We start from the raw sequence: 14,174 nt of genomic DNA on the forward strand, positions 1-14,174 counted from the left end.
CCAAGGATGTGGAGCACCATATCAGGATGACCGACGCAAAGCCATTCAGAGAACGTTCAAGACGATTGGCTCCAGCAGATATTGACGATGTTCGTCAGCACTTGCAAGAGTTGTTAAAGGCTGGTATAATTAAGGAGTCCCGTAGCCAGTATGCCTCACCAATTGTGATAGCTAGAAAAAAGACTGGGCGTATTAGAATGTGCGTAGACTATAGGACCCTTAATAGGCGTACAATTCCAGACCAGTACACGACTCCTCGCATCGACGATGCGTTAGATTGTTTAAGTGGGAGCAAATGGTTTTCTGTCCTCGATTTACGTAGCGGCTACTACCAGATCGCCATGGCAGAGGAGGACAAAGAAAAAACCGCCTTCATCTGTCCCCTTGGGTTTTTCCAATTTGAAAGGATGCCCCAAGGCATAACGGGAGCGCCTGCAACGTTCCAAAGACTTATGGAGAAAGCTGTTGGCGATATGAATCTCCTTCAGGTGTTAGTTTATTTAGATGATCTCATAGTCTTTGGACGTTCCTTAGAAGAACACGAAGAACGGCTCCTGCGAGTGTTGGATAGGCTTGAAGAGGTAGGGCTAAAACTCTCCCTCGACAAGTGCCAATTTTGTCAACCCAGGGTTAAGTATGTGGGTCACATAGTGTCTGCTGATGGTGTGGCTACTGACCCTGAAAAGCTGGAGGCAGTCGCTAGGTGGCCTATGCCCACAGACCTTAAGTCCTTGCGGTCTTTTCTAGGTTTCTGTGGGTATTATCGACGCTTTATAGAAAACTACTCTGTGATCGTTAGGCCTCTCACGGAACTGACAAAGGGCTATGCACCCACCCAGCGTGGAAGGAAGCAAACCCCAGGCAAGACCAAGACATATTTTAAAGACTCAGAACCCTTCAGTGACCGATGGGATCAGTCCTGCACAGACGCATTCAATCGTATCATTCAGTGTCTGCTCAATGCACCTGTACTGGCATTTGCTGATGCCAATAAGCCATATGTTCTACACACAGATGCAAGTTTCAAAGGGCTCGGTGCCGTACTCTATCAGGAACATCCAGAAGGGTTAAGACCGGTGGCATTCGCCAGCAGAAAGTTGAGCTCTTCTGAACAGCGATACCCTGTACATCAACTAGAGTTCCTGGCGTTGAAATGGGCTGTCGTTGATAAATTTCACGACTACCTCTATGGAGCCAAGTTCACAGTACGCACCGACAATAACCCGTTGACTTACGTACTTACCACAGCCAAACTCAACGCAACAGGTCATCGTTGGCTTGCAGCCCTGGCCACCTATGATTTCGAAGTCAAGTATAGGCCTGGAAAAGCAAACATTGACGCAGACTTGCTGTCTCGCAACTTACCTGAAGACGACGAGTGGGATGGCATGTCTCAAAACGTAGTGAAGTCCATATGTCGGCGGGTGGAAGTGGACGTATCCCCAAATTCGTCTCCCAGATGTGTAGAACAATTAGGAGCTTCACCAGCCTGTATTCCGGAAGTGTATGCCTTTCCGTCTCAGTTACACCTCAGCTCACTGGAACAACTATCAAAAGCGGACTTGATGACTGCCCAGAGGAGGGATGCTGTGATCAGACGAGTGATTGAGGCATTAAAACAGGGAGTCTGGCCTAGCAACAAAGACTTAGACCCAGAGATGCTACTGATGAAGAGGGAGGTTGGCAGACTTGTGATGAGAGATGGACTTCTGTTCCGAGCCAGCAAGAAAGCTGCAGAGGAGACACTACAGCTTGTGCTGCCTGCTGAGTTCAGAGAAGTAGTGTTGCGCTCTCTTCATGATGATATGGGCCACTTAGGTGTGGAGAGGGTAACTCAACTCCTGAGAGCAAGATTTTACTGGCCCAAAATGGCTCATGATACAGAGGAGTATGTGCGGAATTGTGGACTCTGCATCACATGCAAAACACCTGCCAAGAAAGCCGCCTCTCTACACCAAATCACCAGCAGTGGTCCTATGGACCTTGTGTGTATTGACTTTTTGTCAATGGAGCCCGATTCCAGAGGCATTAGTAACGTCCTGGTTGTGACCGATCACTATACCAGATATGCACAGGCCTTCCCTGCAAAGAATCAGAAAGCCCTGACAGTAGCTAGGATCCTAGTAGAAAAGTATTTCATTCACTATGGCTTACCTGTTCGGATTCATTCTGATCAGGGGAGAGATTTTGAGTCGAGACTGATAAGAGAACTGCTGACAACCTTGGGCATACGGAAATCACGAACGACTCCGTATCACCCTCAAGGGGATCCCCAGCCAGAGCGGTTCAACCGTACGCTGCTCTCTATGCTGGCTACGTTAGGCCAAGAGAAGAAGAGATCCTGGAGTCAGCATGTAGCTTCATTAGTGCATGCGTACAACAGCACAAATAATGATGCGACGGGATACTCTCCTTACTATTTAATGTTCGGCAGGGAAGCTAGACTACCTGTAGACCTGTGCTTTGAAACGTCGAAAGATGGAACTGAGGAGAGGAACCATTTTCAGTACGTTGAAAGCCTGAAACATGATCTCCAAAGAGCCTATCAACTGGCTAGTCTAGCTGCTGACAAGACTCACTTGAGGAACAAGAGAGCCTATGATCAAAAGGTCAGTTTCCAGAACATACAGGAAGGAGACCGTGTTCTTCTAAAGAATATAGGTCTAAAAGGGAAACACAAGCTGGAAAGCCGATGGAGTTCCATACCTCATATAGTGGTAGGAAAGATGCCGAACTTACCTGTGTTCCGTGTGAGACCTGAGGGAGGCAGAGGCGGAATAAGAACCATCCATCGTGATCACATATTACCTATTGGGCAATCTGTGAGGATCCCAGTGGAGCAAGCCTGTGAAGAAAACTCTGTGAGACCCAGAACACGTTCAACTCGAACAAGACAAAGACAACCGATCATGAAAGAAAGAGAAGTCTCAGAGTTGACAGATTCTTCATCTGAAGTTGAGTGTGACCATATACCATACCGGGATAACGTGGAATGTCTACTGAGAAGGGAAGATGTGTCGGGAGGAGTCTCAGTGAGTTCACAGTGTGAAGACGCCAAAGAACCAAATCCTGTGCCGTCAGCTGAAGAGCAAGAGTCCAACATAGAGGATGACGCAGAAGGTCAAGCAGTGACAGAGTCGGATCCTTATGATTCAGGAACAGACTTGGATGCTGGAAGAAATTCTGTCTACGCACCTAAAGAAAAACTGAGCTCTAAAACAAAAGTTAATAGAGTACCTAGAACAGGATTAACTGAGAAAAGACCGATAAAACCAGTATTGAGACTTGAGACCTATGATGAACCTGGAAAGGCAAGTGAGCACCCACTTACCATAGTTCATAGGGGGGTGATTATCAAACTAGGAAAACATTAGGTTTCCATTTAGTTCATAATTAGGAGATCACAGTTCTGAAAAGACAAAAAAAAAAAAATTCATTACTCTACATAGTTGAATGTGGGGATTATGCGTTATGTCTAATGAGGACATTTAGACATTTAGTAAGGGGAGGATGTAGCCCTATGGGAATTTTTGGTATTTCTTAAAATCACTATTTTTATTTTGTTTATTTTTCTTTAAAATGTACATTTTATGAGGTTAAAAATGTTTAAATAATGTATATGTGTTAAAAAAATTAAGTAGTAAAAATAACTTACCCGTAAGAGAGATCCAATCAGGAGTCAGGGCGAGAGGTCGCGAGGGAGCAGGAGGAGGAGTCTGAAAAAAAAAACAAGGAGAAAAAGATGGAGAGACATGAGTGAGAACTGCGCTGTGACTGTCACATTAGAAATTGGTAAAACACCAAGTTTAATGCGTGTGATATTAGATGTACATGTATACTGCACGAAGAGTGAGTTACAGACATTTAACTGAGTTTACAGTGTGAAATTGAATGGTTTTAAGGGACTCGGTTAGAACTTTCCCTGAGGAGAAAGTGAGAACGGCTAGTCAGCACGATTTAGTTACACAGACTTTGTCAGCGAGTAGCCTGCTCGGTTGCCCTTTTGTGCATCGTCTGAAGAAGCACTTATCTCCAGAACCATCCTCTGCTTAGCTGTCGGACGACGTCTTCAATCACCAGCATCGCAAGCATCGCGTTGCCGCGGCGGGAAGGACGACGCGCCGATCAGCATTACACAGCAGTGAGTTTTTTTCTTCTGCGCCACGGCGCGAAGCGACCATTGTGTTTAAGGTCTCCCCGTTCTCAAGCAACGCTACAGGCCTGCACCGTGTCCAACTCTGACTGTCCGGGTATTCATTTTATTTCATTGAGTGGCCATTTAGTCATTTTGCCGGCTTAGTTTTTATTTTGGGGAATTTAATTGTTTCATTTGAATTGCATATTTGATATTTGAACTGTATATATGTACATACTATTTTTTTTTTTTTTGAGTAAATAGTTCAAACGAATTTCTGTTGAAGATTTGCATTACATTGGGTTTAAAATATTGATAATGTTGATACTTAAGGCAAGATATTGAGTTTACCGAAGACTGGTGTAAAGTGAAAGTGTTTATCACTACTGAGTAAGATAAGTGACTGGTAAATAAATGTTTATTGCACTTATAATATTGATAGTCATTTGAACAGGGTGAATATATTAATGTAACTATAAAAGTTAAGGTTTATTTAACCAAGCATTCGAGATAGCTGCCTACAATTAGTGTTTTATTTTAATTTGGTTATATCTGCTCTTGCATACACATAACACATTATCAATACATTAACATTTTTCAAATCCGTTAAAGGATTGTTACGCTGCAATAATTAGGTCGGCCGGAACCGAGAACATTTCCTATAACACTAGATATACCTGTACATCAGAACAAGAATGGCATCTACGCTAATATCTGTCTCTCTGCTTATCCTGAGGTTTGCCGGGTGCTGGATCCAGGCCGTATCCAGGTCAGATGGAGAACCTGCGTCTGGACCTGACTACAACGTAGCCCAGGATCCCCGTATCCGCTTACATATATTTATATATAATCGATTTTTAATCTCTATAATAAAAATGTACAATTCAGATTTTGATCTCCATATACATTTACATATATATATCTTCCAAGGGGTTTTTTCCCTCCTAGGACTTTTTTCCCAGTGCTAGCACGCTGGGTTTTTCTCCTAGGGGGTTTTTTCCACCCCTGGAAGTCAGCCGACATTGGCTTAATGTAGCACCATCTTGTATATGTTACATATTACCACGCTTGCTTGTACAGTTTTAACCACTTCCCTTTTTTTCTGTGCTTCTAATATGTAAAGCTGCTTTGAAACAATTACCAATTGTAAAAGCGCTATATAAATAAATTTGACTTGACTATAAAGACATTGTATGATCACTTTGCATTAAATTTAAAAGCTGCCACTAAGGTAAATGGTAAACAAGTAGGCCGTAATAATTAGGGAATTACATTTAGCGCATTAATTAATATTATAGAGAGATTTTCTAAATAGGAATTCGGGGAGTGCACCCCACAAAAATAGTTAGACACGCTAGGGGGCGCTACACAACAAAAACAAGAGAAAACTCAATCTGATGCTGTAACTGCTTCATGATAAGAATATAATCACTGCGCAGTGGCTTGATTCACTGATCTTATAACTGTGTTTAATATGAGCAATATCTTACTAACTGTGTTTTAATCTGATTCATGTAAAGATCCAACACAGTTTTAATCAGAAAATCTGAATGATTTTAAAACAGATGGTACATTAAACACTTTGATCTACGGTGAGATTTACTCACAAACATACATCAAGAATCAGCACATGAATCTCAACAATGGTGACATGCTTCATGCTGCAATGCATTCTGGGGTCCATGGATGAGTTTTGCATGATGCACCCAGAATGCATTGTGGCATGAAGCATGTCACCATTGTTGAGATTCATACGCTGATTGTAGATGTCTGTGTGTGAGGAAGTTTTGCTGCTGGAGCTTTAAAGTGTTTAGTGTACAATGTTTTTTAAAATTCATTCAGCTTTTCTGATTAAAACCGTTTTATCATTGTATTTCTAGTAAAGTCAACACAAACTTAACATTTTATTCATATAAAGCTCATTCATTAGATCAGTGAAATAAGCCACTACATGACCGTTATATTCTTATCATAAAACAGCTGATCATATTTTCTCTTGTCATTGTTGCCATAAAAGCTACAACAGACACAATAAAACTAACACTAAAAAATTCAAGAGTAAAACTGCCTAACTAAAGCAACGACTGACCTCGATCACGGTGACATCAAACAAAACTATTTTTTTCAACAAATCTTCAACATCTAAACCTCTGTTAATTCTCAATAACAGCTTTTGTAGATGTATGTCAGAAATAAAGTCAGTCTGGTTAGTAATAAGTGAAGCTGGTAATGCTGTTTGTGGAGTTGTTTGATCAGATCTTCAGAGATTTAATGTCTTTTATCTTCAGTTGATTTCATTGAAGGCTGTGGCTGAAGTCATAGTTCTTCAGTGATTCTCCTCGTTATCACCTAATTATCTCATTAACTTCAAGACCAATTCAGTGTTGCATTTAATAGCCTGTAGTGTGCACTCTGAGTAGTGTTCATTTCATTTGGCTAAACCATGTGCTAAACAAGGGTGTGCTGGTTGGGAGGCGTCCGACCAGTGGGACTGTGACAGTTAAGGGTCATATGCTGATTCTTGATGTCTGTGTGTGTTTCAAAAGAAATCCCATAAGATTAGTGAGGTCACCAATGAATCTGGCCTTTTCACAATGAAAAAACACAACCATTATGACTGTGCTTCCCAAAACATTGTAAACCTAAATGGATCAACTTTGGCTCACAGCACTTTTGGGGGAAACAGCTCAGATCATAGTTTCTCTGGCCATAACAAATGTGCTCTACAAACACAAAGTTGGAGCAATCAAGCTCTAGTTTTGTCTTTTTGTCCTAGTTTTGAAAACTTTTTTGCTTCAAATCAAAGTTTATAATGTTATGTTTCACCTTGTAGCTGGTTGTTTTGGTTCATGGCTTATAATAATTAACAAAGACTTTAACACATGAATGGAAAAATACTGAAACGCTGAAAGAGGAGGTGGCCGCTAATGCACTCTATAGCTCCCTCTGTGGGTCAGGCGGAGCAAAGTACATCAACCACCTGTGTTCACATACATGGCCAAATGGAGTATACAGATATCCAGTATCCGGATATGGAAATACAAATGTTGACAGGAAGTAGGACATTGTATTCGGACCGAATGCAATGATTGCATGAACATTTTTTGATCCTGAGACTTCCACAGAAGATATATGTACATTTTTTTAATATTTACACCACTTCTGTTATTGATTGCTATCGGGATGTGAAGAGAGTTTTAACTCACGGAATCTCTTTCCCCAGTAGATAGACACCAGAGTATCCCTTGTTAAAAAAGCCAAGGATGAGGGAAAGGAAGCAATTCGCAATTTCACTTTCAATTTTTAGCATGTAAAAGATGGCTTAAGGTGCCTGATTTTCTTTTTAACAAGATCCAGCATGCATTATCATCAGAGGGACTTAAGTGGATATTCAACCCTACTGTTGGGTCTCACATTGGTGGAATTTGGGAGAGGCTTATTTGGCGTGTTGTATTCAACCATTAGATAACAATCTATGGATGATGAAAGCTTTCAAAGCCATTACGAAAGCCTCTGATGATGTGAATGATCTTGAGGCACCTAATCATATTCTCCTCCTAAAGTCTAAACCATCAATGATTCCAGTTTTCGGTGAAGGAGATTTGTACATCAAAAAAAGTTGGAGACAGGTAGAATACTTGTCAGATCTCTTCTGGAAATGATGGGTAAGGTAATATTTACCATTACCATTACAAGAGAGACAGAAATGGATAAAACCATGAAGAAGCTTTAAAGTGGGAGACCTTGTGGCTATCAAGGATCCTGTAGCTCTTTGCGGCTCCTGGTTGATGGGAAGAATAATTAACCTGACAAAAATGGATTTGTCCGATCATTCCAACTTAAGATAAAAAACGGGCAGATGGATAGGCCCGTGTCCAAAATCTGTTTACTGCTGGAAGTGTAGCACTGAAGCTGAATCAGAATCCCATACAAAGACAATCATGGCTCCTTCTACCAATCATTGTACCATGTAAACTTTGTAACAAGTTGTCACTAAACTATTTGACAATCACAATAGACTTATTGTGATGCAAGGTTGTTATTGTTTACTATATTAAAAAAATGTTTTTACTATATTATTATTATCATTTAAACTGAATTTGATTATTGCAGTAATGTATGTTTTAATTCATACTCTAAGCTGAAGGGCGCCCTCAAACAGAAATAACAAGATAGACTCGTTAAAGGTAGACTCATCATCTCAAGTATTTTCATAAGAATAAAGTATATTGACAATGCAATGCTAATCGAAAATACCCTTTATCACAGTAGAATACTGCAAAATAATGTTTGTTTTTTTGTGCCTCAACCTGTAATAAGAAGCATGATCAAATTGTAAAAATGTAAAAAAAAAAAAAAAAAAAGTAAGAAATCAGCAATTATGCTTAAATAATGTAACTATTAGTTTCCTTTTTAGTCTCATCTAAACAAAATCACATGGCACATTCCTTAAATTAAAGAGTTTTAGAGTTGTCCTTAGATTTGGTTAGAACAACAATTAGATTTAGAACAACATTAGATATACCTATTTTATTTTATTATTATGCTCATGATCATTATGTAAAAACATAACCAACACCTGATTGTCTTTTAACTTTGCTTGTCTGTTTGGTTTTAATGCAGTTAAATCTGCCCAAACAAAATTTTTTATTAAAAAGTTAAGGGTCAAGAGCTCAACTAAAACAAACCCTGACCTCGATGATGGTAACTTAAAAATTGTGATTTTTCTCCTTTGGTGATTCTGCTTGTTATCATCAGGTGTCTTCGATAATGGTCCGTGTACCTTCGTATAATTTGTTTTTTCGTTTTTGTCTTCTAAACGGAAAAAGGAAGATCCTTTTTCAGTGTGCCAAAGTTGTGATGCCACGTAATTTAATATTTATTACGATAAATTAGTATTTCACGGCACGCGAATGAATACAGAAGAAAGCTCTGTCTAGGCTCTACCCCGGCACGGGTTTTGTCGAGCTAGGCCTATATATTAGTCTGGCTGTTTGATGAGAACTAGATTAAATGTAGTTGCAATAAACTCTGTAATATTCCGTACAAATGTATCGGATATATAGTCTACTGTTGCGCGGAGCTGATTCTGGAGCTGAGAACTGATGGCGCGGCTTTATCTTTGGTTGTACCAATCAGTGGAAAGGGGCGTTTTATTCCCGCCCATGTAGAAATCAAATATTCAAGCCGTTTATCCATTTTGGTTTTATTGTTTTTCCTTTTGGTGGATTAGAACAAAGTGTGATTAAAACGAAAATAAAAATATGAAAAAACGACTCGAGATTTGTTTATTTATGCTCATGAGGAGGGTCGAATATGTGATAAATGAATGCTTCCTTCCTTTTTCCGTTTAGAAGACAAAAACGAAAAAACAAATTATACGAAGGTACACGGACCAATAATGCTCAATCATCACTAAATTTATCACTTAATTATCTCATTAATGCTTCAGTGGATGAGATAAAAATATGGCAGGACTTTTACTTTCTGACCCCTGGAATGTCCACCTCTGACAGAGAGATTGTGCAAAAATCCAACACAGCAATGGCAAGCCATTTGTACAGCCACCTCAGAGTTCACCGACGTTAAAATAGTCGGCCCACACCTGGAGAAAATGCAGACCCTAAGCAAGTTTATGAAAGTGTATGTGCACAAGCTCCAGCTGACGTTAAAGTGATTGCACAGAATATGCAAACTCTTGAAGTATTTGATGAATTGTTTTATGCACCTGTGTCAACAACAAATTTCAGATGATGGGAATGTTGGACTCAGGATCTATGGCATGTACTTTCAGTGAAGCAGTAGAGAGCAGAATGCTGAGCGAAGATGTGTTGCCAAAGCCTACACCATTGCCACAGGAAATAATGTTAATAGGATGTGGAGGTAAAGCAACTAAACCCAAATGCATGTATGAAGTTGAGCTGAAGGTGTATGGCGAGAGATGATTAGTACCTGTTCTAGTTGTGCCAGGACAAAGTGATGATTTGATCATTGGTACCAACATAATTAAGTTCTTCATGCACAGGATGAAGATCAGCGATGATTACAGGAGGATTTTGTCTAACCGTGTCTCAGAGCCATCATCATTGTGTAAACAATTTTTGGATGTCATGGCAAATACTTGCCGTTGGAGAGGTGGAGATCCACCCGACAAGGTTGGGGTTGATTCAGTAGTCAGTTACACTAATGGCCAAACAAGAGCACCTTGTCTGGGGACGGCTGCCGAGTAATGCTGCTATGTCACCAGGAAGTACTGTAATCGTGGAGGCCACTTCTTCTAGATCCATGCCACCGGACATCATTATTGGCCGTGTTGTTACACCGTTGTGGGGAGACCGTTGGGTTCCTCTAAAAGTTACCAACCTTTCAGACAAACCAGTCACCCTCAAGACGAATTGTAAGCTCGCAGATGTGTTCCCGTGTCTAGCTGTAGAAGATTTTGACCTGTTGCAAGGTTTCAGTCATGTCCAAGTGCTAACATCTGAGAGGCCTTCTCAAGCTGATGCTGCAGCTGATCTTAAACAGAGACTAAAGGCTGTAGGCCTCAGTGACATTGATATTGAATCATGTTCTGTCAAGACTACAGTAAAAGAAAAGCTTGTCCAGCTTCTTGAGAACTACAATGATGTTTTCTCCAAACATGCTCTGGATTGTGGGGAAGTCAGGGATTTTGTCCATCGCATTCGCTTAATAGAAGAGTGTCCATTTCGACTGCCATACCGTCGAGTCACTATCAAAAGCTGCGCCAAGTTCTTTCTGAAATGGAGGAGCAAGGAATAATTCGGAAATCAGTGAGCGAGTATGCTTCGCCTTTGGTTCTAGTATGGAAGAAAGACGGCGGCTTGAGGATTTGTACGGACTTTAGATGGCTGAACGCCAGAACTATTAAAGATGCACACCCACTCCCACACCAATCTGACTGTCTGGTTGCCTTGGGTGGAAACACTCTCTTCAGTACTATGGATTTAACATCAGGCTTTTATAACATCCCCATGGCTAAAGAAGATAAGAAGTACACAGCATTTACGACTCCAGTAGGACTCCATGAGTACAACAGGATGCCTCAAGGGCTGTGCAATAGTCCAGCATCTTTTATGCGTATGATGTTGAGTATCTTTGGAGATCTGAATTTTAGTAGTCTGCTGTGTTACTTAGACAACCTACTGGTGTTTGCATCTGATGAGAATGTGGCCCTGGAGCAGTTGGAGGTAGTATTCCAACGATTGAGGAACCACAATCTCAAGTCCAAAAAAGTGCCATTTGATGCAGACCTCTGTTAAGTTTTTAGGCCACATCGTTGATGGGAATGGTGTTTCTGTTGATCCATCAAAGGTTGAAGCCATAGCCAAACTGTCAAAAGCTGACCTCATGGATGAAGATGGCTGTGCTCCATCTGTGCGGAGGATTAAGTCTGTTCTGGGAATGATCCTCTATTACCAGCATTTCATCCCAAATTGCTCCTCCATAGCCAAACCACTCTTCTCCCTAACAGCTGGGCAGAAAAGGAGTTTATTTTGAATGTTTGTAACGATTAATTTTGCACTCTGTCATTTATGTGTTTTATGCACTTTGTTATCACTGTAATGTTTGCTCAGACTGCATTGAGCACGCTGAGAGGAGGTAAAAATCACAAATGACATGTATTTCTCAAACTGTGCTCTTTAATCCATCCAGAGAGCCAGAATAAACTTCACAGCAGGAGCAGCACTTCCAGTTGTCTCCTTGTCTTCTATCACTCAACACAGATTGGGCAGTAGCCAGAATTAGGCCGGTTACATATGCTAAAATATACAGTACATCTTACCGAAATCCATATCATGTCTATAATAGCTCAATCAGTGCTTCAACCTTGGAAAGACGTCAATAAAATAGCTTGTAAACAATGTCATGTGACGTCACATTTACCTCAGAAAAACATATTCAGTGACCATAAACTTATTAGTCAGTAATATCCAAACTGCTATGGTGACTGACAGCGAACCAGATTCATCTGCACTGAGGAGCAACGCCGATGCATTACCATCGTTAAAAAAATAATTCCACAAATAACTCAATTGCAGGTTTTAAACAGAGATGACGACAAAGAGGCAAAACTTACAGACAGCAGATTTAACATAAAAGTTAGGATCTAATGTTAAAATGCATGTTTTTGTAAATGTAATCTTCTTCTTTAAATATCTCGGTCAGTTCAAGAAAAACGCATATATAAAAAAACGTTCCTCTAACATCAAGATGTTTTTTTTTACGTTCCCAGAACCAACACTGAATATTTAGAGAACATACTTATAACAAGATTCTGTTAGCTGGGCTTATACAACATGAATAGGAATAGTCTACATCAAAAGGAAATGTTTTACACTAACTCTGATTTTGATGTTTAGAATTTGCCTTTCTGTCAATCTTTCTTGCAGCATTGTGGACCACAGGTTTGATTTTATCAGCTGCAGGTACAGGCAGGGTTGGGCAAAAATACATCAAAATGTATTTTAAAATCAAATACCAAATACCTTAATTTAAAGTGTATCAAAATAAACTACAAAATACAGCAGCCACACCATGTATCAAAATAAACTACTATATTCTTGTATTTTAAAAATACTACAAAATTCTTTTACAAGGGAGCATGAAATGTCTTTGCAAACCTTCCATCAATTGTCCTATTTGATCAATCCCTTCACAATTACACCTCTGAATCTGACATATGCTCTCTCTCTCTCTCTCTACACATGATCAACTTAAAATGACACAAAATGTGTCAGAATAGCCATAACACAAAAAATTTTTTATATTAATTAACACATCCTTTTTGAGAGTGTGGTGGGGCTTGAAGTGAAGCAATAAGTTGTTTTGTAGTGGATTTGTAGGCCTGAGTCACACACACTGAACACCAGCAGAACCAGAGCAACATCTTCACTGAGAGAGCGCTCTTCATCTCCCTCTGCTGATCTCTGCAGATAAAACACAGGAAAGTGAAAGGAACTTTTGTCTCATCAAGCATATATAGTTGCAGTTCATGTATAGATGTAGATTTATTACTATTATAATCCTGCCATTTGATTGAGTCAGTTCTTTGGTTTAGTACAGAGCTCATTTATTAGAAATTATCAGGTAAAACACACATTCACATTAAGCTCAAAATAACTAGCTGAATCAGACTAGCCTGTCTATAGTAAAATGATGGAAATAATGCATTTGTTAAACATCACATTTTTAAATATACAATAAGTTTGAGCACAAAATCTGCAATCAAATAGCAGATATTCATCTCCTGAATTATTCAATCTATGAAAAAACACTAAGGAATATATATTTTTTAATATGAATTTTTCATAAATTTTATTTTCTGCCAGTTCAACATGCAAGCAAAAAAAAATAGTAGCCTACACTTCTCAACAAGCTGCATGTCATGTCCCTCCACAGTCACGTGGTAAATCATTATAATCCAGCAGTGTATTTGTGTGGATTGCTAAAGTAAAGCATATTAGTGTAACATTAATGTTTCACTTTCAAAACTTTTATTATATAAAACCATCATCAATATAAGATTTAATCCCTTTTGTACATTTCTGTACAGTGTTTATTGTACGGTGAAACCTTTGATTTGTTAGGATGATTTATAGTTGGTTCTGATCATTTTAAAGCAGTGATAATATTATTGATTGTGTTGGCAGTAGGAACTCGGGATAACAGATTTAAAAAAAATACTCATCTGAGTTACTCAGCAGGGCAGTGTTAATTATTTATTTTTGTCATGTCATCTTTACAGAAGCTAGGGGTAATCTTTGTGAGAAAGAAATGCATTAAAAATACAAGTTTGAAATGCAACACAATGTTATACAATATGTATATTGTTATACAATATGCAATGGGGATCCTTGCTAAGTCTTTTTATTTACTAAAGGCTCCATGGCCTGAAAAAGGGTGAAGACCCCTGATATTGGTAAGGTATAAACTAAGGAAAATGGTACAATATTTAAGTGTTACTGTTGAGGTGCTCCCAGCTAACAGAATATTGTTATAAGAAAGTTCTCTAAACATT

This window comes from Chanodichthys erythropterus, chromosome 12, assembly GCF_024489055.1.
Source record: "Chanodichthys erythropterus isolate Z2021 chromosome 12, ASM2448905v1, whole genome shotgun sequence".
Classification (NCBI taxonomy): domain Eukaryota; kingdom Metazoa; phylum Chordata; class Actinopteri; order Cypriniformes; family Xenocyprididae; genus Chanodichthys; species Chanodichthys erythropterus.